This window comes from Sorex fumeus, unplaced genomic scaffold (assembly GCF_029834395.1).
Source record: "Sorex fumeus unplaced genomic scaffold, SorFum_2.1 ptg000136l, whole genome shotgun sequence".
In the NCBI taxonomy this organism is placed as follows: Eukaryota; Metazoa; Chordata; class Mammalia; order Eulipotyphla; family Soricidae; genus Sorex; species Sorex fumeus.
This window is the reverse complement of record NW_026606193.1, coordinates 5,076,889-5,098,630: the sequence shown is the minus strand read 5'-3', so window position 1 is coordinate 5,098,630 and position 21,742 is coordinate 5,076,889.

The following is a 21,742-nucleotide window of genomic DNA, read 5'->3' as shown; positions in this document are numbered from 1 at the left end:
TTCTCATCCTGTTTTTGTAGGGTCCCGGTCTCTGAGGCATATGTTAATGCAGGAAGAACAGTGGAATCGAAGAAATGTGCCCAGAGCCAGAGGTTCTTTGCCCTCTTAGCTATTTCTTCGATGCTTTTTTTTTCTTTTTTGCTTTTTGGGTCACACCCGGCGATGCTCAGGAACCACTCCTGGTGGTGCTCAGGGGACCATTTGGGATGCTGGGATTTGAACCCGGGTTGGCCACGTGCAAGGCAAATGCCCTACCTGCTGTGCTATCGCTCGATGCTTTTGAAGGCATTCCAAGCTGCTTTTTTCCTCCCATGTAAAATACCAGTATGTCTCTTTGTTTTATGAGTCTGTCTCTTATACTATATTTAATAGTGATTAAAATATTCGGAAGTTCCAAAATTTGTGTACAAGCTCTAGAGCACACAACTCTATTTTGAATCACTAATCAGTATGATTTGTCTGAGGTAGTTTTAGTTATTTTTCACTGGTGAAGAGTCCTCCAAACATGCTTATCCTAGTATCTGATCCTAGTATCTTATCTAGTCCTCCTAAGAACTCTGCATAGTATTATATTGCACTATATATTTAAAAGCATGGTACATACAATAAATGTAAATTTTAGACACTTCCACACTTACGTTCAAATGTTTGAGCTTTTTGGTAAGGTAGGTTTTTAAAAACAAATTATTTAAACACTGTGATTTACAAAATTGTTCACAATACAGTGACTTCAGGTATTCAATATTCCAACACTAGTCCCATCACCAATGTTTCCTTACCTTCACCAAGTCACTAGCTCCCACCGAACCCCCAAGTCTGCTCCCCTAGCCAGAGCAAATTAATTGACTTTATATTGCTTGTTGCTAAATATATCTCATAATGGTGTGACTAAAGCCAAAGGTCATGACCTGAAAATTTACTGAGCTGTTAGGTGTGAGTTGGGGCTTCTGTGTTATTTTTCACTCATTTTGCTTAGTGGGATTCTACTCAATTTTCCCATCTAATTTTCTTATTAGGTGTCAGCTCTGTGAAGTTTGGAGGATCATCTGCAGCTATTTGCTATAGGGACTTCGGAGCTGGGACTATCAACTGTAGAATTCTCTCTAGGTTTCTCTTGAGATCACTCATGCAGCTGGACTGTTTCTTTGTCTGGATGTTGGTGGTTGGTGCACTGGGCCCTTGGCATGGTGGGGACTCATCAGGCTAAGGCTCTGGAGATCTGTGCCCATTGGCCACAAGCCCACCTGGAATAACTCAGCTGCTGGCCTATCTCTGAGTTGTCCTGAAGCTGGGATGTTTCATAATGTAGCTTTTGTTTTGTTTCTTTTTGGGCCACACCATGCCTGAGGTGTGGCCCCAAATTATATATACTGTGCTTTTAATATAGATGCTCAGGCATTATTCTGACTCTACACTCAGGAATCATTCCTGGAAGGCTGAGGTGAGTTATCTGAGAATCGAACTCAGATAGGCTGCATGCAAAGGAAACAGACAGTCTATCCCTGTTGAATAATTGACAAAGTATGAGTCCCTGACCTCCAGCATTCCACACTGGAGAGCCTTCAAGCTCAGCCAGCAGCGGCTAGAAGCACTGACTACTTAAATGATCTCCACCTGATGACATGATGAGGAACATATATTATTATCTGGGTGTATAACAACCAGGATTATTGGGATAAACCTAAAAATTAGCTCTCCATAGACTTCTTATGTCTGATAGTGAGAGTATCATTCTGTTTAAGTCTCTATCACTTTTCTCTATCACTTTTCTTCTGTCTTCCCTCACTCTAATGTCCTCTCATTTCTTATAACTCTCAAATTGCACAACTTAATTCTTTCTTAGAGTTGAATGTCACTGTTTTTATATAGTACAAATTCTTGATCAATTCATCTGTAGCTGGGTATTTGGGTTGCTTCTATATATTGGCTATTTACTAAGTGGGGCAATAAATATAGATGCACATATATCCCTTTGGATCAATGTGTTTGCGTTTGGGGGATAGATGCCAAGAAGTGATATAGCTGGATCATTTAGTAGTTCTATTCCTATTTTTTTGATAAATATCCATATTGATTTCTATAATATCTGCATCAGATGGCATTCCATTATAATGGAAGACAGACTTGAGTTTTGATAACCTAAGTACGTTAGAGAAGCAGCTCAACAAAACTCAGAATGAGTTCAGAAAATTTGTCCTTACAATATACTTCTTGTAGGAGTATTTGTCACTAAGCTATGTACAATCAGGATTTAGAAAGAGAAACACAATCTTTTAAAGAAATATAATTTAATAAACTCATAGAACATATTGATCAACGATGGATCGGCACATCCCTTGCATGTGTAAATTCCTGCATCATCTCCAGCAATCAAATCTCATAAACATCTCCTAATAGAAACAAAGCAAACTATATTATTCAACATACTTACGGGGACTTGTAAGACAATAAAATCCACAGAACTGGCTGAACTGCATAATAGCAGGTTGTGTTATTTGGGCACTGATTAGATCTTTTGTTTATAGGCAGAATTTCTCCTTTAAGAGTGAGAGAATTAAAAGCTATCATAAAGCCAATAGAGGATAAAAAAAATCTAATTCTGGAACAACCAGACTTATATCAGAACAAACTCCATTCAATATAAAGAAAGTAATTAGAGACAACGATGGACACTTTTTGTTGATCAGAGGTATAGCAGAACAAGAAATACTAACATAATATCGTCAATGTTTATGGACTAAATGAAGATTCAGAAACGTTCATAAAGTTTCTATTCACAAATATAAAGAAATACAATAGAAGTGGGAAACTTCAACACACTACTGTTGCCACTAGATAAATTATCTAGATGAAATATCAATAGAGAGATGAACCCTAATGAAGAGCTGAAAGAACTGGGATTGTTGGACATATATAGGACTTTACATCTCCTCAAAGCAAGACTAACCATTCTTCTCTAATGCACTTGGAATGTTTTCCAGGATAGATCACATATTAAGGCACAATTAAAAATGCATGAATTTAAAAGTATAGAAATTGTAGAAATTGAACAAATTGCCTTCTCACAACATAATGCCATGAAAGTAGAAATAAGCCACAGAAAGATGAACCACAGAAATGAACAGAAAAGAATGAGATAAATCTCGAGGGGCAGCCAGGGAGAGGTCCGGCAGCTCTCCCCCTCGCTGCCCGGATTTGGGGGGCCTGGGCCACTACCCCAGCCAGGGCGGCCAGGGCCATGGGACAGACGGCGGAGGAAGTGAGGGCCAAGCCAGTTGATTGATCAGATGCCATTTATTCCAATCGTATCCCCATTCACTCCTGTCTTACTCTCTCCTTCTCTCGCGGCCTTCGATCTAGAACCCCTTTCTTCTTCTGGCTCTGAGTCTGTATCTTGATCTGATCCCCCCCCTCCCACTCTAGAACCATGAGGGGCTGGGCTGTGGCCACAATAAATAGGGGTAAAGTTCTTTCCCTCAGGGGATGCTGCTTGGAGGACAGATTCTCTTTCAGCAGGATGACCCAACCAAGGGCGGAATCCCCTGTGTGTATTTCTCCTCTCCTTGTCCAACAAACATATAAGCATTCATAATATTAATCATTTTGTATGGACACAGTAAGAGATGCATTAAGCTTATAGAATTGCTGTCCTGGCGTCATCTTGATCTCAGACTATAGTGATCAGAACAAATTAGTCTTTCCTATCGCTAGCAGGGTCCTAGTCTTGTCGTTACATTTGGATCATGACAGCGTTTGTCCATGATCAAGGTCTTAACTTAGAGTAAAGAACTGTGGAACTTTGGCCAGGCCCATCTCAATGCCAGGGTAGCACATAGCTTACCACCGGCCCTGGTTCCATCCAGTACCTTGTTGGGACCCTGCTTTTGGGGGTGTTAGGAAGTGAGGGCAACTGAGGCTTATGTTATGAAAGCAGTGCCCAGGAATGAATAATATTAGAACTCAATTAGATCCCAAGTTACAAAAGCATAATATTAATTGTCCTCCTGTGTCTATACAAAAGGATATTGCTTTAAAATAAACTTTTCAAAAGACATAAGGAGAGGAGAAAGGCAATAGTAACTTACAACACAAGTTCAGTATACAAGTTCAGTATCGCTGGAGTGATAGCACAGAGGGTTGGGTGTTTACCTTGCACGTGGTGACCCAAGTTTGATTCTTCCACCCCTCTTGGAGAGCCCGGCAAGCTACTGAGAGTATCTCGCCTGCACGGCAAAGCCTGGCAAGCTCCCCGTGACATATTCGATATGCCAAACACAGTCACAACAAGTCTCACAATGGAGACATTACTGAACCCACTCGAGCAAATCCATGAACAACGGGAGGACAGTGCTACAGTGCTACAGTGCTACAAGTTCAGTGTTCTAGAAAGATCTGATCTTACAAATTAACAGAAACTGATTAGGGGAATAATCTGATTAACTGTTTGGGGAAGAGAGCGTAGAGAAGTGGTTACAGATAAAGAAAAGAACAGGAGTGACTTGGGAAGCACTTTGATGGGTGTGACCCAATAAACCTAAGCTCCTTGTGGCAAGGGAGAAAGGACAAAGCAATGTTATCTTACAAGAACAAACACAATATTTTGTACAGCAGCAGAAATCAGCACATAAAGAAAAAGCAACTTTTGACTGGAAGACTAAGTATTTGCAACTCAATGAGAATAATACGTAATTAGACATTTCTCTAAGGAAGACATAATTCTATGGAATATGTTGTTCATTGCCATTAATTTTTAGTTCAGATAAAAATCAAATCCTTCATGACATGTCATTTCACTCCCCTTATGAATCACTTACACTGAAAAATCTGAAAACAGCAAATGGTGTCAAAACTGGAGGAAGAAACAGAAACTCATGTATACTTGTGGTGCAGGGTAAGTTTCCTCTAATGGAAAACATTATGGTATATCTTAATAAAATAAAACCAGACATTCACTATGATCCAGCAGCATTACAGATCTAAGGAATAGTTCTGAAGAATTGATTCTAGCTTAAAAGGACAAACATTTGTACCTCTTTATTTATAGAACATTATTTACAGATGCTAAAACATAGGTTATACCTATGTTCTACATAGGCTTCTCATCATCAAAAGATGACTGAGAAGTGAAGTCATGATATATCAGATGTAATAATACTCATCAGTGAAAGTAGATAAAATCTTGCCTTTTGTGTGAACATGTGAGCTTGAAGAAATACTACTAAGTGAAATATGTGAGAGACCAAAAGACAATTAATGGCTTTTTTCATCATAACAGGAATTTATAAAACAAAGAAAGCAAGCAATAAAAACACAACAAAAAAATACTGTAAACTTTAGTGGTTAGTAAATATAAAGAGAAAAGGGTGTAAGGAACAGGAAGACCGGGTAAAAAGGATTCTCAGAATTGCAAATGTCTAAAGAATGTAAAAATCTCCTAAATTTTATCCTAAAATGATACCTTTTCACCTGTTTTATGAGTTAATCCAGTAGAATTTCTCAAATATGATGCGTCTGAAAAATTATTAAATTTTTAAATTATAAAATTTTAGAATTGTTTTTAAAATTGTTTTGTATATATTATTGTATTTAATATATTGTATTGTATATTATATATAAATTTTATATATGTTTTTTATATTTTCTATATCTTTAAATGTATATAATAGTCCTCTTTGGTTTTCCACAATAACTACAATTAAGAGCTAAAGCAATGCAAATGTTGATAAAATATTAATATACAAAACTATGATAATTCCAGAAGGTTTGTTTGTGCAAGCACTCTGGTACATGGACTATTTCCAAGAAGTGTTCTGAGGTCTAATAATTACCATCCCAGATGCTAGATTGTGTCTGTGTGGGAAGAGCTGACTGTGCTGTCACATCTAACAGAGTTGCCAATCTTAAACCGACTGTGACTACTCTCAGTTCACTTCTCTCTCTGGGGCATTAAAAAACTCTTAATTAGCTTTTGTTTCCAAGCAAGGCTTCATTTTTCATGATGTTACTTCCCTTAGCCAGAATTATCAGACTTAAATTGACCTTGACATCTTATCCATTACAATAAGTCATATGTTTATGCAATATTTAAATTCAATGTGTTAGCCTGGGATAAAATCTTAGGCTCATTAATAGTTCAAAGATTCTTTTAATATGGAAATATGAATTTTCTGTACGCAATTCAGAATCATGTTGAGATAGAATAAATACATTGAAAGACTATTATCAAAAACTTGTTGACTTAAAATATTGAGAATATGAGTAGAAGCTAATGTGAGTGTTATGACCCCACATCATTGGAAGAATTCTCTTATACTTTAATTACACAATCACAAAAGTTTAAGATTCAGATTAAGAATTCATACTAATTATTCTTGAGAAATTTTAGAGAAGTTGTTATATGATATATACCAAAGATCCTTGAGTTCCAAATGAAGAAAACATTATACCAATGGAAAATATTCAGGAATCATTCAAGGCCTGGTATTTTTGAACTTAATTTAATCCAAATACTCTTAGATTATACCATACCATGTTCAAATTATTCAAATTATTTAAAACTTGTCACATAATGCATTTTAACTTTTGCATATATAATCTCTTAGAGTTCAGGATCAATTAAAACATATTAGTAAAATCAGATGTTTGTGAAAGTAGAGTCAATTGTAATTTATCTCTACAGATATTAATAGTGTGTTTAACAAGTAACAATATGCATCTTCCTTTTTAACAGAAATGCTGCTTGCTAAAGACATCTCATTGCTTCACCCAGCAGGAGTTCTCATTCTATTTGGGCATAATGACTGAGCTGGCATCAGTTTTTAAGAATGTGTGCTATCATTATTCATTACAGTACTGCACTGAAGCTTCTCTGGGAGGCGATAAAGAATAAAATGTATATTTTAAAAACCCTCATTTCCCCCTAAATGCTCGAATTAAGCTGCAGTCTGCAGTGTTCAGAGAATTGAGTTATGTGTTCAAGCAATACTTCTCTTGGAGTACATCATGCCTAGAGATTGGGCTCTGATTAGCCTCAGAGTTTCCTAATACAGTCTATTGATTTTCTGCTACTGTAACTGCCATCAGGTTCCATGTGCTGGCACAGAGGTTTCATCTTTTGCATGAGAGAATGATGAACAGCTTGCTGTGAGGATCCAAGCACACTCTTATTTCCTCTTCAATAAGGACAACTGTCAACATCACTGAAGCAGAGAAAGAGACAGAAGAACTCAGCTCACTTAGGAAACAACTCGGGAGATATTTCACCTTCATTTTTTTATTTGAAATACTAAATTATACACCTTTTTATAAGTTAAAAATCTCAAACCACCTCAAGGTTACAGAAGGGAAAAAATAAGGGCATTTTAAAGGTAAACGTTTATCTTGTGTGAAAGTATGTTGGGAAAGCAATTCATTTTCAGTTTGGATTGACACCAGTTGCATTCAATACTGCTTCTAAGTGCAGTCATATGAGGACTAAGAAATAAACATAAAACCTAAATCATTTTTAAAAATCTCATTATAATTGAGTGGACAAATCATACAGGATTTGTATAGGCGTGATGCCTAATCACTCTGCTGCAGACATCAATGTCTGCTCAGTAACAGCCTGCAGGACGCTCAGCCCTCAGGGGTGGGGCACTGCCGTGGGCACCGCGGGACCTCAGGTGTGCCAGGGCCGCACCCTGATCCTCTGAGTCATGTTCTTGCACCCACCTGAAGCTTCTGAAACTTTGCACAAAAAAGCATCATGCCAGTGATAACTGGCGCTATTAGCCTCCCCAGTTTCTGAGTAAGGGAAGCAGATTCTGTTTTGTTCTGGGGTCACACTTCCATGTACTGGGGCTTCCTTCTGGCTCTGTGCTCAGGGGTCTCTCCGCAGTGCTCGAGGGGCATCACACAGAGCACCCAGGCCAACAGGGTTTGCTGCATGCAAGGCGAGCTGCTGCGCGCTGAGCCTGTTCTCGGGCCCTAGGAAAACTAGATCTTGTTAGACTAAACTGACTGCTATCTGAGAAATGCCTTCTCGGTAAGTTATTTAAGAAAAAATAAAAGTCTAGATGACACCTGTGGCAAGGCAGGACGCAGACTACGTCAAGGAAAGGAGAGCTCTGACCTGTTTCAGAGCACGGAGAGGGACCTGCAGTGGTCGCTGAGGAGGAAAGGTCAGAGGGTCAGGACTTCTTTCTCCCCTGTGGGATGTAGTGTTAGGGCACGGATCGTGATCTCCCTTTAACGACAAAGAAACTCCAGAGACTGCAAACAGCAAGCAAGGTGTATTGTAAGACTGGCTAGCCAGGGTCAAGCCGCCTACACAGACACGCAGGTCAGTTAGGTGAGGCAAGACCCCGAACTTCTTCAAAGGGGATCTTATATAGGCCTTCACTGGCCGTTACAGCAAAGCCCGCGCATTTCATAGCCAATAGATTTGTAACAACATATGCTTTCTTAACCAATCCATGTAGAAGTACATCACTCCTTAGCCTATAGATTCAAAGACCAGCATTTACGTACATAGGCATTGTGACTAGTGGGCATCAGGTAACTTGGACATTTGGTTATCACCTTGCTTCCTCTGATTCTCAGCCCTGCATTCCGGAGGTGGATAAGGGAAGAGTTCTTAAGGGAGGTAACAGATAAGGAGGACAGGAAAGGGAGAGTTACTAATTTATAGAGTTTTAACTCTGGAATCTCCCTCAGGGTCCCTAGGGACCTAACATTCCTCCCTTTCTCTACTTCATATTGAGGAATCTTCATCAGTGGGCTCTTCATACAGAGGAGTAATTTCCTCAGTGGGCAGGGTCCAGTATTGTTACCCAGAATTAGGAGGATTTTCAAGACTCAAACCAATTCTCCCAGGCCTCCCTTTCTCTCCGACGTTGTTCAAGGCCCTCCCCGAGCTTGGCCGTGAAGTCTCAGACCATCCCTGTGTGATCAGTATAGAGTAGCAGCATTTTTCTCCCAACACCACACATAAATCCCCATTCTTCATTGCCTTGGGAGGGGGCCTTCCCTATCTACCTGCCTACATCCTATTGCCCACCCCCCCAGAGATTCCACCACCTTGAATCTTTAAGGGAGAATGGCAGAAGGTCCATCTTCTGGAGCTGCTTCATGCTGACAATGGGGCGCTGGCCCTGCCTACACAAGGGGTGAAATCTCATGCTACCTCAGCTTTTTAGTGGCCCTCAGCAATGAATTGGTTGGGTTCCTGAAGTTATCTGAAAGAAAAGATCAGTTCGATTAGACTGAGGGATATCACTTTGAAAGGGTTAGACCCTGGAGGAGTAGAAGTTCCTTTCTGACCCAGTAAGGACAGAGTTCTCTACCCACAGGTTTGGCTGATAGAAAAATGACTTCCTGTGTCCAGATTTTTCTACTGGACACAGAAACACCAAGCCATTCTCTGGCTTTCTCAGTGCAGATTGGAAAAGCTTCTGCCCATACACTGAAGCTATCAATAAGAACCAACAGATATTTATACCTTGAACATATGAGCATTTGATCATTTGCATAAAGCCAAGCTGCGATCCTCCTCTAAGTTCCTTGATGCTGAACAGGTGTTAGGAGAGAAGGATCAAGATTTCCACTAGGTTCATTAATGGCACAGAAAGCACAGTTCTGAGTTACTTCTACCTTACTTGCTATTGAGTCCCTTTAATAATATTCCACTGCATTGGTCCAGGAGTTAGCAACTTTCCTTGTTGGTAAATCATCCATCATCTTCCTTTTGGAAACCTCCAATGTCCGTCGTTCCTCTTCTGCAGAGCATTCTTGCTTAGAGGAAACATTCTCTGGTGTTAATCCCATGATGCAACAAAAATTAAGAGCTGTTAACATCCTTGTTCTCTCAAATGACTGTTCACAGAAAATGAGATGCAATACAGAAAGTATAGAAAGAAAATTCACAGTATTTTAGAACGAGCTATTAATCCATTCTAACTTAACCAGTTTAGATGCCCTTTCTTGACACTTTGGCCAATTCACAGACTGGGGGAAATCAATTCTGCACTTTGGGATGAGCTTCACCCTAGTAAAGCTCTGATCGAACTAGTGACAGCATTCATTTCTCTCCACCTTCATTTTAAAACTTTGCAAGATAGCTTAACAAATCTAGCTTGTTCTTTTGCATAAACACAGTAAGATTAGAGAACTCTCCATTTGGGATACCCCATTATTTACTGAGAAGTCCTGGGGATCGGCTAAAGACAGGAGACACACCAATAGTGGCATTAATCTGATTTGGCACGTCAGAGCTACCCAGGCCTGGCCAGAAGATGTCCCACGACGAACTGGATGGCCTCGAGCCTTCGGGCCTCATTTTCCACAGAGATGTCCTGGCAGAAAGGAGTCCATCCCATCCCTTCTTCAGGGCTGGGAGAAATCCTGATTTCCAGGTTTTTCCTTGACGCTGAGAGTAGGCCCAGACTGAGATAGTCATTGCAGAGTCCTGGATTCCTCATTCTCCATAGCAGTGATGATTTCCGGTCTTTCCTTGAGCTGGCCTGCCTGTAGGGTCGCCCTGAGGTTTGTAGGGTACTTGAAACAGTACCCGTTAAATCCCTGCTCCTGTCATTTAGACAGATCCCCTGACTGTTCCCTGAAAGAGGGCTTTGGGGTCCCATAGTTGGTTTTTCCTGTCTGCATGAGGGGTAGACCCTATTACAGAGAGGAAAGACTTATCTGGATTTATGCAAACCAACATAGTGCCATGAAACATCAAAAAACATACTGAAGGTACAAAAGAAGAGAAAAGCAAGCATTTCACTTTACTCACAGAGATGTAATACACCCATTTGCTGTGGGTCCTAGTCAGAGAAGCTAAAATCTGTAGACATAAAGCATACCGTTTAACATGTTTTTCAATCCCACATGGAAAAACTTTAACTTCCCATTAATAAGAGCACTGTACCAGGAGTCCAGTGTACAGTTTAACATGTCTAATTCATTTAACCCCATGTCAAAAACCCTTGATGTCCTGCAACTTTTGAAAAATTCAATTATCTTAAGAGCACTATAACAGGAGTCCAGATAATCCGTCCAGTGTCTTTCCCGTAGATCTTACAAAAAGGTACTAGAACAATTCTGCATGTGATTTAAAGAGTTTCTTACAACAAAACAATTTGATCAGTTCCTTTTCTTTAAAACAACCTCAAACCTTCTACACATTCCTTTACATACATTCTGTAACTTTCATTCATTTAAAATCAACTTCACTTTAACAGAATTCCTTTCCTTTTTTCTCCACTGATGATATCTCCATCCATTATCTTTCTGATTTATGACATACATCTATAGTAGTACAATGTACAATGTGATCTCCCAAATTTAGACACAAGTTACCAACCATCTCACTTAACATGACAAAGCTGTACTCTGCATTGCTATTTCAGAAGCATTAGATCAGTTCTATAGATATTCAAAAAGCCTTTAAAATGCTCACAATTAAAGCTCTTACAAGGTATATTCACTGGGCAAAAGATCACTTTACATTAGAAATTAACCAGGAGACATCTTAAAATTCTGATTTACAGGAAAACACAAATACAAAAAGATTAAAACACTCATAGATTATCATGAAACAGAAAGCATTTTACATTTAGGTACAAAGTTCTCAGGTCAGGACTAGGTTGATATCTGGAGACAAAGCTTGGCATGAAATAAAATTATCAAAATAATAGCATGCACTTTTAAGCAATAGACAGGCTGATAGTTAGTAAAATTTCCCACATTTTCCATGCAATTCTCCATTCTCAGAAACTATTACAGAAGGCTGACATCTGAGGTGAACCCATTTTATAACTCTTAGTAGTTCTAGAAATTTTAGTTAACCAAGAGTCTCAGAGATCATATAGAGCACTGGTAGGACAAACTTTGCAACCAATTTTATAACTCTAGAAACTCATGTTTAAACTAAACCATTATTTTTTGAACCTGTTTTCATGTGTCATTTTAACTCCTTCTATGTCAAATATTCTAATCCAATCCAGATACAAATATGTGCATTAACATAACAGCAAAAGGCCTATAAACAATCAATTTTTATAGAACATGATAAAACTTTCTTTGGCTTAATTTCAATAGTTCTTGTACCTTAATTATTTAAAATCATGAGCTCTCTATACCAGACACTTTTAACAATTCCACAAAAATACAAACATGCTTTCAGACACAGAAAAAGCCCTTTGGATTTTTTTTTTTTTTTACCAAACTTTGATATCAGCATAAGAAAATATTTGAATTGCTGTGTGAGCACAAAAAGGATGGCAACAATCTATCTTTCCCACCGCCCGCGTTCGGTAGTTTCCCCCACTCCAGGGAGGTAGATGGAGATGGGCAAGAAAAGGAAGGAAATCTTATGGCCAGGTTGCTTGATCTTAGTTGCAGTTTATTCCAATCCTCTCTCCATTCACTCCCGTATCTCTCCTGCCTCTCCTAGCCACCCATTCTTACAGTCTCATTATATCCCATAAAAGGAACTCAGGTTCTCTCAAGCATGTTTTCCCCTGTTCTCTCAGACCTAGTAGAGAGCCCCAAAATCTCATGGTACTTCTAAAGGGGCAAAAAGGAGAAAGACCATTGAGGCAGCAAAACATACATTGCTTCTTTACATCTGCAGGCCAGTACCAAAGACTAGCCTGGCTAGAGCTGGGAATCTACATCCCAAAGATCAGGCCTGGCTAGCACCTGAGATCTGCTCTGTGAGATAAGGGAAGCTGCCTCTTGCAGTATACTGAAATTATTTACTGAAGGCAGTTTGAAAGGGAAAAATGTTTAACCTCATCCAAACTAGTCAGGACATTCTTCTAGGACAGATTCTTACTTAACAGATCGACTCACAATTTACAATACAAGTTCAGTGTCCTGGAAGGATCTGATCTTACAAAATAACAGATTCTGACTAGGGTGAAAGCTGATTATCTGGTTGGGGAGGAGAGCATAGAGAAGTGGTTACAGAAAAACAAAGGAATGGAAGTGACTCAGGAGCACTGTGATGGGTGTAACATGATAAACCTTAGCTCCTTCTGTCAAGGAGGAATGGACAAGTCCAATTGTTATCCTATAAATTGCCACAGTTTAGGAAAACAAGGAAACTTAATTTTAATGGCTTCTGTACCTCTGTAGTTTGTAAAAGTGGCCTAATTTTTCATTAAAGTTAGCTGAGGCTGATAAGATAAGGTCTTGCTTTCTCTGAACTCTTATTTCACTTAAGTTTCAGGCTCTAGTTCCATAGCTCTTCTAGATAGTACAAGATTCTTAAGTTCAAAAGGATTTCAACTGTTAATCACATAATCATTAACGTTCTTCTAATAAGAAATCAAGATTGAGAATTCTGCTTTCTCTGTAGGCTCAAACTTCTGATAAGAAATCTTCGTTTAAACCACCTTGTCTAGCAAGTTCCAAGAACAACTGCATTCCTTAAATCACTGAGTTGCATATCACTGACTTCTCTAGAATTTCTACTTCTGATTTCAGCCTGGTCCCAACACTCTAGCATTTCACATAGAGAGACAGATAGACAGACACAGACAGACAGACAGACAAACAAGACAATGAACTGACTAAAACACCACACATACATGTGCACATATCTGTAGTTGATCGATCAATCTGACCCTTCAAAAAATGGCAGGGAGAAACTGATGGACTGAGAAAGGAAGGGACTGTCCCCAGGGCGAAGAAACCTTATCGCTGATTGGGAACTCTGCTCCCCATTTCCCAGTCTCCCGCTTGTTAAAAATGGGTCAAGAAAGCGCTTTTGTTGATATAAGCCGGCAAAATAAACTATGACAAAGATGTTACCATATTTTGGCCAAGGCTAAATCTGAGGCAGGGAGCTAGTATCATGATCTTGCATTTTCCTGCCTCCTCTGCTTTGATAATCCTATTTCTTTTGTTACCTATGAAGATCTGACTGCAGAATGATCTGGTAATGCAAACTGCCATTCACTGTATATCCTTCCCAATATTCTAACTTATACTCAGGCCACGTGGTGTTACAGAGGTCAACAAGATATTCCTTATCTAAACTACCTACTTGGAAGCTCTTCTGGTGTTTTAACGAGCAACCCAAAGGAGAATATTTAGGTACTGATGTAGAATTTCCCATATCTCCTAAGTGTCAGCAATAACCTATGAAAGGGAGGGAAAAAAAAAATCTAGGGTAGGATAATTCCTTAGCAAGCTCTCCTCCTAATAGTTTCTAGTGTTGTGGTTCTAGAGAGAGCACGGACACGACCACAACTGCATGCCAGCCCATCAGAAAAATCTCTCTTTAAAGGATGTCTCCTTTAGAGATTTCTGAGTCACCCTAGGAATCCCTGGGTCCTGCCTCCCGAGCGTCCACACAACCATGGCTTGCACATGTGGAGCCATACCTAGAGTGCCATGGGTTTCCAATAAGCCTATTAAGGGGAGAAGAGAAAAGTTCTGCCTTTCTTAGCTTGCCACATATTCCAATGTTCCCTGCTGACGCTTTCTTCCACAAACTTCTTGTCTGTCTTTTTACCTTTTTTTTTTTCTCTGCTTCACTTTGCCTAGGGCTAAACCTGCTGACTGCCTCTATTAGCATTTGAATTGACCTCTAGCTGATTCTGCTGGTTAGAATGCTTAAGAAAGGGATTTCTACCTAGAAATTGATCTGCCTTAGTTTCCCAGGATCTTCTCACTAGTGGGCTCTCCTCCCATTCCTCCCATAGTGGACGGTGACGCGAGACAGACAAAGGAGGGGTGCCTCTTTGCAGAGACCATTCAGATGCTTGCCTGCCCGGTGGAGAACTTAGCCTTAGTGGTTCAGCGTTGTGACTTGCGACCGGTAGCTATACCAGTGCCACCATTGACCGTATGTTCTCCGTGGAGTCGCAGGCAGCCCACTCGAGCTCCGTGACTTTAGAGGGACTTTAAGAGTGCCAGGTCGTGGAGCTACAAAATCACGCCCGATAGGAGGACCTATCAGGGTGCTCAGACACACACACATTCACACAGAGGTTATCACATTCCTCCCCCAGTCCCCCTAGAGATTTCCAAGGGAGCATACCTTCACAGCAGATCTTCCACAGATTGCCTCCTTTATCCGAGCCACAAGGTTTGGAGAGAAGGAACCTCCTGGGGGCCAATCCACACCAAAGGAAGGCCATTCTGATGAACAATAATTGGCAAACTTACCTTTCTTGATCATCAAGCCCAGATTCTGAGCTTTCCTGTGGATCTCAGAGAAGTGATCAAGAATTAAAGCTTTGGGGGTCGATTGATTCTGACCCATATTAAACAATCTCAATAAACAGAACTAAGAGAAGGATAATAAGACAAATACACACACTAAGGACACACGCACAGATCACACTCCTGCACTCGCTCGGACCGGTCCACTCTCTCACACGGGTGCGCACCACACTCACCAGTCACCCTGGGACTCCCGAATATGCCCAAAGGGCGTGCACGTGATTTTCACCTCCGGAGGGTTCAGCTCTTCCAGGTCTTCTCCCGGCGCCGGATTTTCCAGAACAGATGAGGCCTCCAGAACAGACAGACAAGGACCCGAGGAAACCCTATGTCCCCCCAAGTCCTCCCAGTCAGGGTTGGCCACTTCCCTGCCGCGGTCCAGAACAGACGAGGCCTCCAGAACAGACAGACGAGGACCCGAGGAAACCCTATGTCCCCCCAAGTCCTCACAGGGTTAGCTACTTCCCTGCCGCGGTCCAGAAGGGGACACTGTCCCCCCACAGAACAGACGGAATATTCCCCAGAAATTTTTTTTTTTTTTTTTTAAGGCCTTTTCAAAACCCGCTCTCTGGGCCCGTTTGCCGTCGGGAGATCTCGCTGGGGCCTCCAAATGTTAGGGCACGGATCGTGATCTCCCTTTAACGACAAAGAAACTCCAGAGACTGCAAACAGCAAGCAAGGTTTATTGTAAGACTGGCTAGCCAGGGTCAAGCCGCCTACACAGACACGCAGGTCAGTTAGGTGAGGCAAGACCCCGAACTTCTTCAAAGGGGATCTTATATAGGCCTTCACTGGCCGTTACAGCAAAGCCCGCGCATTTCATAGCCAATAGATTTGTAACAACATATGCTTTCTTAACCAATCCATGTAGAAGTACATCACTCCTTAGCCTATAGATTCAAAGACCAGCATTTACGTACATAGGCATTGTGACTAGTGGGCATCAGGTAACTTGGACATTTGGTTATCACCTTGCTTCCTCTGATTCTCAGCCCTGCATTCCGGAGGTGGATAAGGGAAGAGTTCTTAAGGGAGGTAACAGATAAGGAGGACAGGAAAGGGAGAGTTACTAATTTATAGAGTTTTAACTCTGGAATCTCCCTCAGGGTCCCTAGGGACCTAACAGTAGAGCAGTGTGAGTCCATCTAGCTTGCTCTTGACTCCGTGCTCAGGGGTCGAGGGGGGCTCGGCTCTGGGGATCAGTATGCGGTGCTGGAATGTAACCCTGGTCAGCCTCCACAGACAAAGCAAGCACCTTGCTCACTGTACTATCTTCTTAGCCTTCAAACTTTAATTTTTTAACCCTTGTCAGTCACAGCCTTCTTGACAGTGAAAGGAGAATCATTTTCTTTCATTTTTCAAAAGTTCAATTACCTTTATAGTTTTTGCAGTTACAAAGTTGTTATGGCTGAGTTTCAGTCATACGGTGTTTCAATATCTGTCCCTTCACCAGTTTACATTATACTGGTGATAGCAGAATCATCTTCTAGACGTTTCTGTGCTAAGCTCTTCCTGTCTACCTAGGGCAAAATCCAGGGTAAAGAGCAGGAAAATTCTATTTTTCACAATTTCATTTAGGAAATGGAAAATTTCAATAAAACAATTTAAGGAAACGATTCAATAAATGTGTTGAGACAGTCTAAAACTCAAAACAAAGTACTAAGTATTGCAGTAACTAAAAGTTGGTTACTTTAGAAATAGGTATCAAATTATTTAGTAAAGGGAAGGTTTCACAGCTTCTGAATGTTAGAGCTATAATTTTATAATATTCTATACTTCAATCCAAATGGTACATGTATCTAGACTATGTTAGCCACAATATCATCTTGAGACTAACCAGAACCATATAATTACAAGATATAAGAAACTCTAAAGCAATCCATTTCGCAGTTTGAATGCAGGTATATTTAGCTAGAAACCTTATTTGGCTTTATCGAGTTATTTACTGGAACCTAGCCACATATCTGCTGTGGTTGTTATGGCTGCTCTGGGTGCATACCTGGTGGTGCACAGGGAGCTCTCCTGGTTGACTCAGGAGATCATTGTGTCATTCTGCGAATCAAACTCAGACTCAGGAGATCATTGTGTCATTCTGTGAATCAAACTCAGGCCTGCTGCATAAAAGACAAGCACCGCCCTCTGAATTAGGTGTGACTTTGGCCCCTCGCCCCATTTTATTTTACTTTGGTTATTAAGGAAACCTGCTTGAAAGTGCTAACGTTTCTGCTTTTGAGTTTTTGGTGATGTGTGGGCTTGGGGTGGTTGCTCTACCCTGCCGTGCTTGTGGTGCCACTGGGGCTCCTGTGTCAGGCCTGAGAGTGGGTCTCCCTCAAACAAGGTGATCTGCTTCAGTTCGGGCTGTTATACTCACTCTGTAGCTGCCTACAAATTTACTTGAACCGCCACCACCTACAAAGTCTCCAAAGGCAACTGACACTGTCTAGTTAATTTGTTCATTTATATTAATTGGTAACTTTATATCTCTGTAGATACCAGTGAGATCATCTTGTATTTCTCAATTTGCCTTTGGCTTATTGCACCTCACATGACATTTTCTAGTTCCATATAAGTTCTAGCAAAAGGCAGCATTGCATAATTATTTTTTATGGCTGAGTAGTATTATTCCATAGTGGACATGTACTTTAGTCATTCACCTGTCCTTGGGCACTGGTGTTGCTTCCAGATTTGGGTTATTGTACTAAGTGCTGCAACAAACATTGGTGTGCACATATCTTTTCAAAATCAATGTTGTTGTGTTTTGAGGAAAGTTAGGAGTAGCTCTGCTTTTTCTTCTCCTTTTTTTCATGTTGTTACCATACTGTTACAAAAAAAAATGAAGCCAAAGTCATGAAAACCAGTTCAAATTCCACCAACAGTCAATGAAAGTTTTCCTGTTTGTTTAATTTTTGCGTCAACTCAGTCAGCACTAGGTGTTCTCAGCTTTCTTGATATGGGCCATTCTTGCTGTTGTGAGGTGATATCTTGTAGTCATTTTAGTCACACTAATCTGGTACTCATTGGTGTTGAACACTTTTTTTTTGCCTGCTTATCATCTGTATGTCTTCCTGAAGAGAGTATCTGACAGGTATCCCTATTTTGAATGGGATTGTATGCTTTTTGCTGTCAAATTTGTTGCTGCTTTATAAGTCTTGTATATTAGCCCTTTGTTAGACATAGATTATTTGACTATTTTCTCTAAATCACTAAGGTGGGTATTTTTTGCCATATTTTCTTTTACAGTGTAGGAACTTTTAGTTTGATATGGCCCTATTTATTGATTTTGTTTAATTTCTTTGTCTACGTCATTAAAAATAATTTGATAATTTAGCACTGTATTCAACTATGAAACTAAAATGTTTGGCATTCCATTTAATCAACTCTTTAATAAGTAGAATAAGTTTATTTCACATTAAAAGATATATTAAGTTTCAAGGTTGCTCTTCCTGGGGACATCCTGTTATATATATCCCAGATTACAGTCCTCAGACCAGTTTACATATATTTACTCAGAAGTGCCTTTTATAGAAGCAGACCAGTGTATGTGAAGCAATGGAGGTAAGGGAATGTGGAGGGAAGGGGACACTGGTGAAAGGACAGTGTCCTTTCAATTGCGCATGCAACTGGAATATTGTATGCCTGAAACCTAATCATGAATCGTAATTTCATGGTGGATAAATAAAACTTTTTTTCAAAGAAAAGGTCAATTAAACTATAAGTTAAATTTCATTTCATTTCATTTCATCATCCTGTTATTCGTCGATTGCCTCGAGCAGGCCCCAGTAACGTCTCTTTCATCCTAGCCCTGAGATTATATTCAAGGCTCTTTAGGAGAATGAGACCCATCATTGTTACTGGTATTTGGCATATTTGGTACGCCACGGGGAGTTTGCCAGACTCTGCCCTGTGGGCAGGCTACATTCGATAGCCTGCAAGTTTGTCCAAAGTAGGAATGAGAAAATAAGATGTCATAAAAAAGATGTCCTGATAACCGCAGCCGCGCGGTTCCAGGAGCTGGATTTTATAGTCTCTGAGTCTTGGCCGCTGATGGGATTACACAGCGCCAGGGGGCCAGGTGGTGGGTATGACCCCTGCCTACTGGAATTTGGAGGATCTGGGTGGAGGATGCTCGACTCCAATCCGAGTAGGCTTGGAGATCTCGACCCCAGAACCCGCGTGGATTTGTCCCTCTGCCAGTACCTTCATGTGTGCGGAGAGTGGTCTCAGCATGCTGGTGACTGGTCCTGGAGGTCTTCGGCTGCCAGAGCCCTGGTTGGGGCGGGGAGGAAAGCTCAACCCGCTCCCCTCCAAGGGGCCCCGGCGAGGAACAGCCAGGCGCGGGGGCAGGAGACTGCACTGTTCTCGTCCGGGAGCTGGATTTTATAGTCTCTGAGTCTTGGCCGTTGATGGGATTACACGGCGCCAGGGGGGTAGGTGGTGGGTGTGACTCCCGACTACTGGAAATTGGAGGATCTGGGTGGAGGATGCTTGACTCCAATCCAAGTAGGCTTGGAGATCTCAGCCCCGGAACCCGCGTGAAGTTACTGGCAGCCGAAGACCTCCAGGACCAGCCACCACCATGATGAGACCACTCTCCGCACACATAAGTTAAAAATATTATAAATATATCCAACACTGATATATAATCTGTAAAAATTATTCTATAAGATTACACATGCATAATTTATTTAAAATAATATATGACATTATATTTCCAGAAAAGTGTGTTATTTCTGCTAAATAAATATTTTCTTAGAAATTCTACTTCTTTGAAATGCAATAAATATAAAATTTGTGGAAGATATTTTCCACATTATTAGTTTAAGATAATAATAATATTTATAACCGACTAATTTCATACATTGCCTTGAAGCAATAAAAACACCTCTTTGCATTAGATTCATCAATTTAGAAATATGAAAACATGATAAAGCTATTATCTGAGACTTCAGCTGAAACTAATAAAAAACCCTACATCCCATATAAGGATGGCCTTTTCTTAGCAGTATTAGTTATGATCTTAAGGATTACTTGACTATTTTTTAAAAACTTATTCAGCTTTGATAATTGATTCTGAATTTTCATGCATTCTTTCCAATAATGTAAGAGCATATTGATAAGTAAGTAAGTAAGTAAGTAAAGGCCCTCCTGTTGATCATCGATTTGCTTGAGCAGGTCCAGTAACGTCTCCATTGGAGACTTTGTTGTTATTGTGTTTGGCATATTGAATACGTCACGGGGAGCTTGCCAGGCTCTGCCGTGCGGGCGAGATACTCTCGGTAGCTTGCCGGGTTCTCCGAGAGGGGCAGAGGAATCGAACTCGGGTCAGCCATGTTGGCCGCTTGTAAGGCAAACGCCCTACTGCTGTGCTATCGTTCCAGCCCTAAGAGAATATTGATATCTTAAAAAATAATTTTTTGTACACTGAAACATGTAGTAATGTTGTCTGTGCCATTAACACATGCTGCAGTTAAGACTGTGCTTGGCTTTAGTTGTTTAAAGATAGGAAATGCTATTAAGAGATATACTTTTACCATAAAATATAGATAAGAATAATAAATATAAAATTATATATGAGCAATATAGTAAATATTATCATCATGCCACTTCCAAAATCAGTATTTGAAATGTTTAGCTCTGGGGCTGGAGCGATAGCTCAGTGGGTAGGGCGTTTGCCTTGCACACAGCTGACACAGGTTTGATTCCCAGCATCCCATGTGGTCCTCGAAGGACCGCCAGGAGCAATTCCTGAATGCACAGCCAGGAGTAACCCCTGTGCATTGCTGGTTGTGCCCCCCGCCACAAAAAAATTATTAGCTCTTATCTAAGGTACATATTATAATAATATTTAATTTACTATTTAACTTATTAACTAAATTATTTATAGCAGACCATTGCCAGATTAAGATGCAAACAGCTAAAATTTATTTAAAATCTTACAACATACTAATAGCTAGTGCTGTTAAATCTTTAGCATTCAAATATCTGTGTCTGATGAGTATCTAGGTTTCTATTTCTATCTATCTAGGTTTTCTTAGAAATTATATTGGATGCAACCAATGAAAGTGACAAGGTGTGCCGAATAAAAAAAAATCAATACCTACTTAATGGACACATATTCTAACAAAGTTGCAAATACTGATTAATTTCCTAAAACTCAAAATACTTCCTCTCTTAAGTTTGTTTTCTTACCCTTACCCCAAACAATGACTCTAATTGGCTTGCTAACAAATGCATACCCTTTCAGATGCCAAATACCTGGGAGCACATGTAAGGCCTGATCATCCACAGCCTATGCTCCATGCCAACTTATTCCAAAGGGGTTCTGCAATTCTGTACATGTTGTTAGACTTAACTGCCAAAAATCATGGGTAGCGCATAAATGAAAAAAAAAAAGCCCTTCTTAGATCCAATTACACATTTCAACACAAGATTTTATATCTTATATTGAGAAGTTGGTTTACATTTGTTTAAAGAAAATTGAAAAAGATAAAGAGGTTAGGTTTGATCTTATAATTTCTTGGAT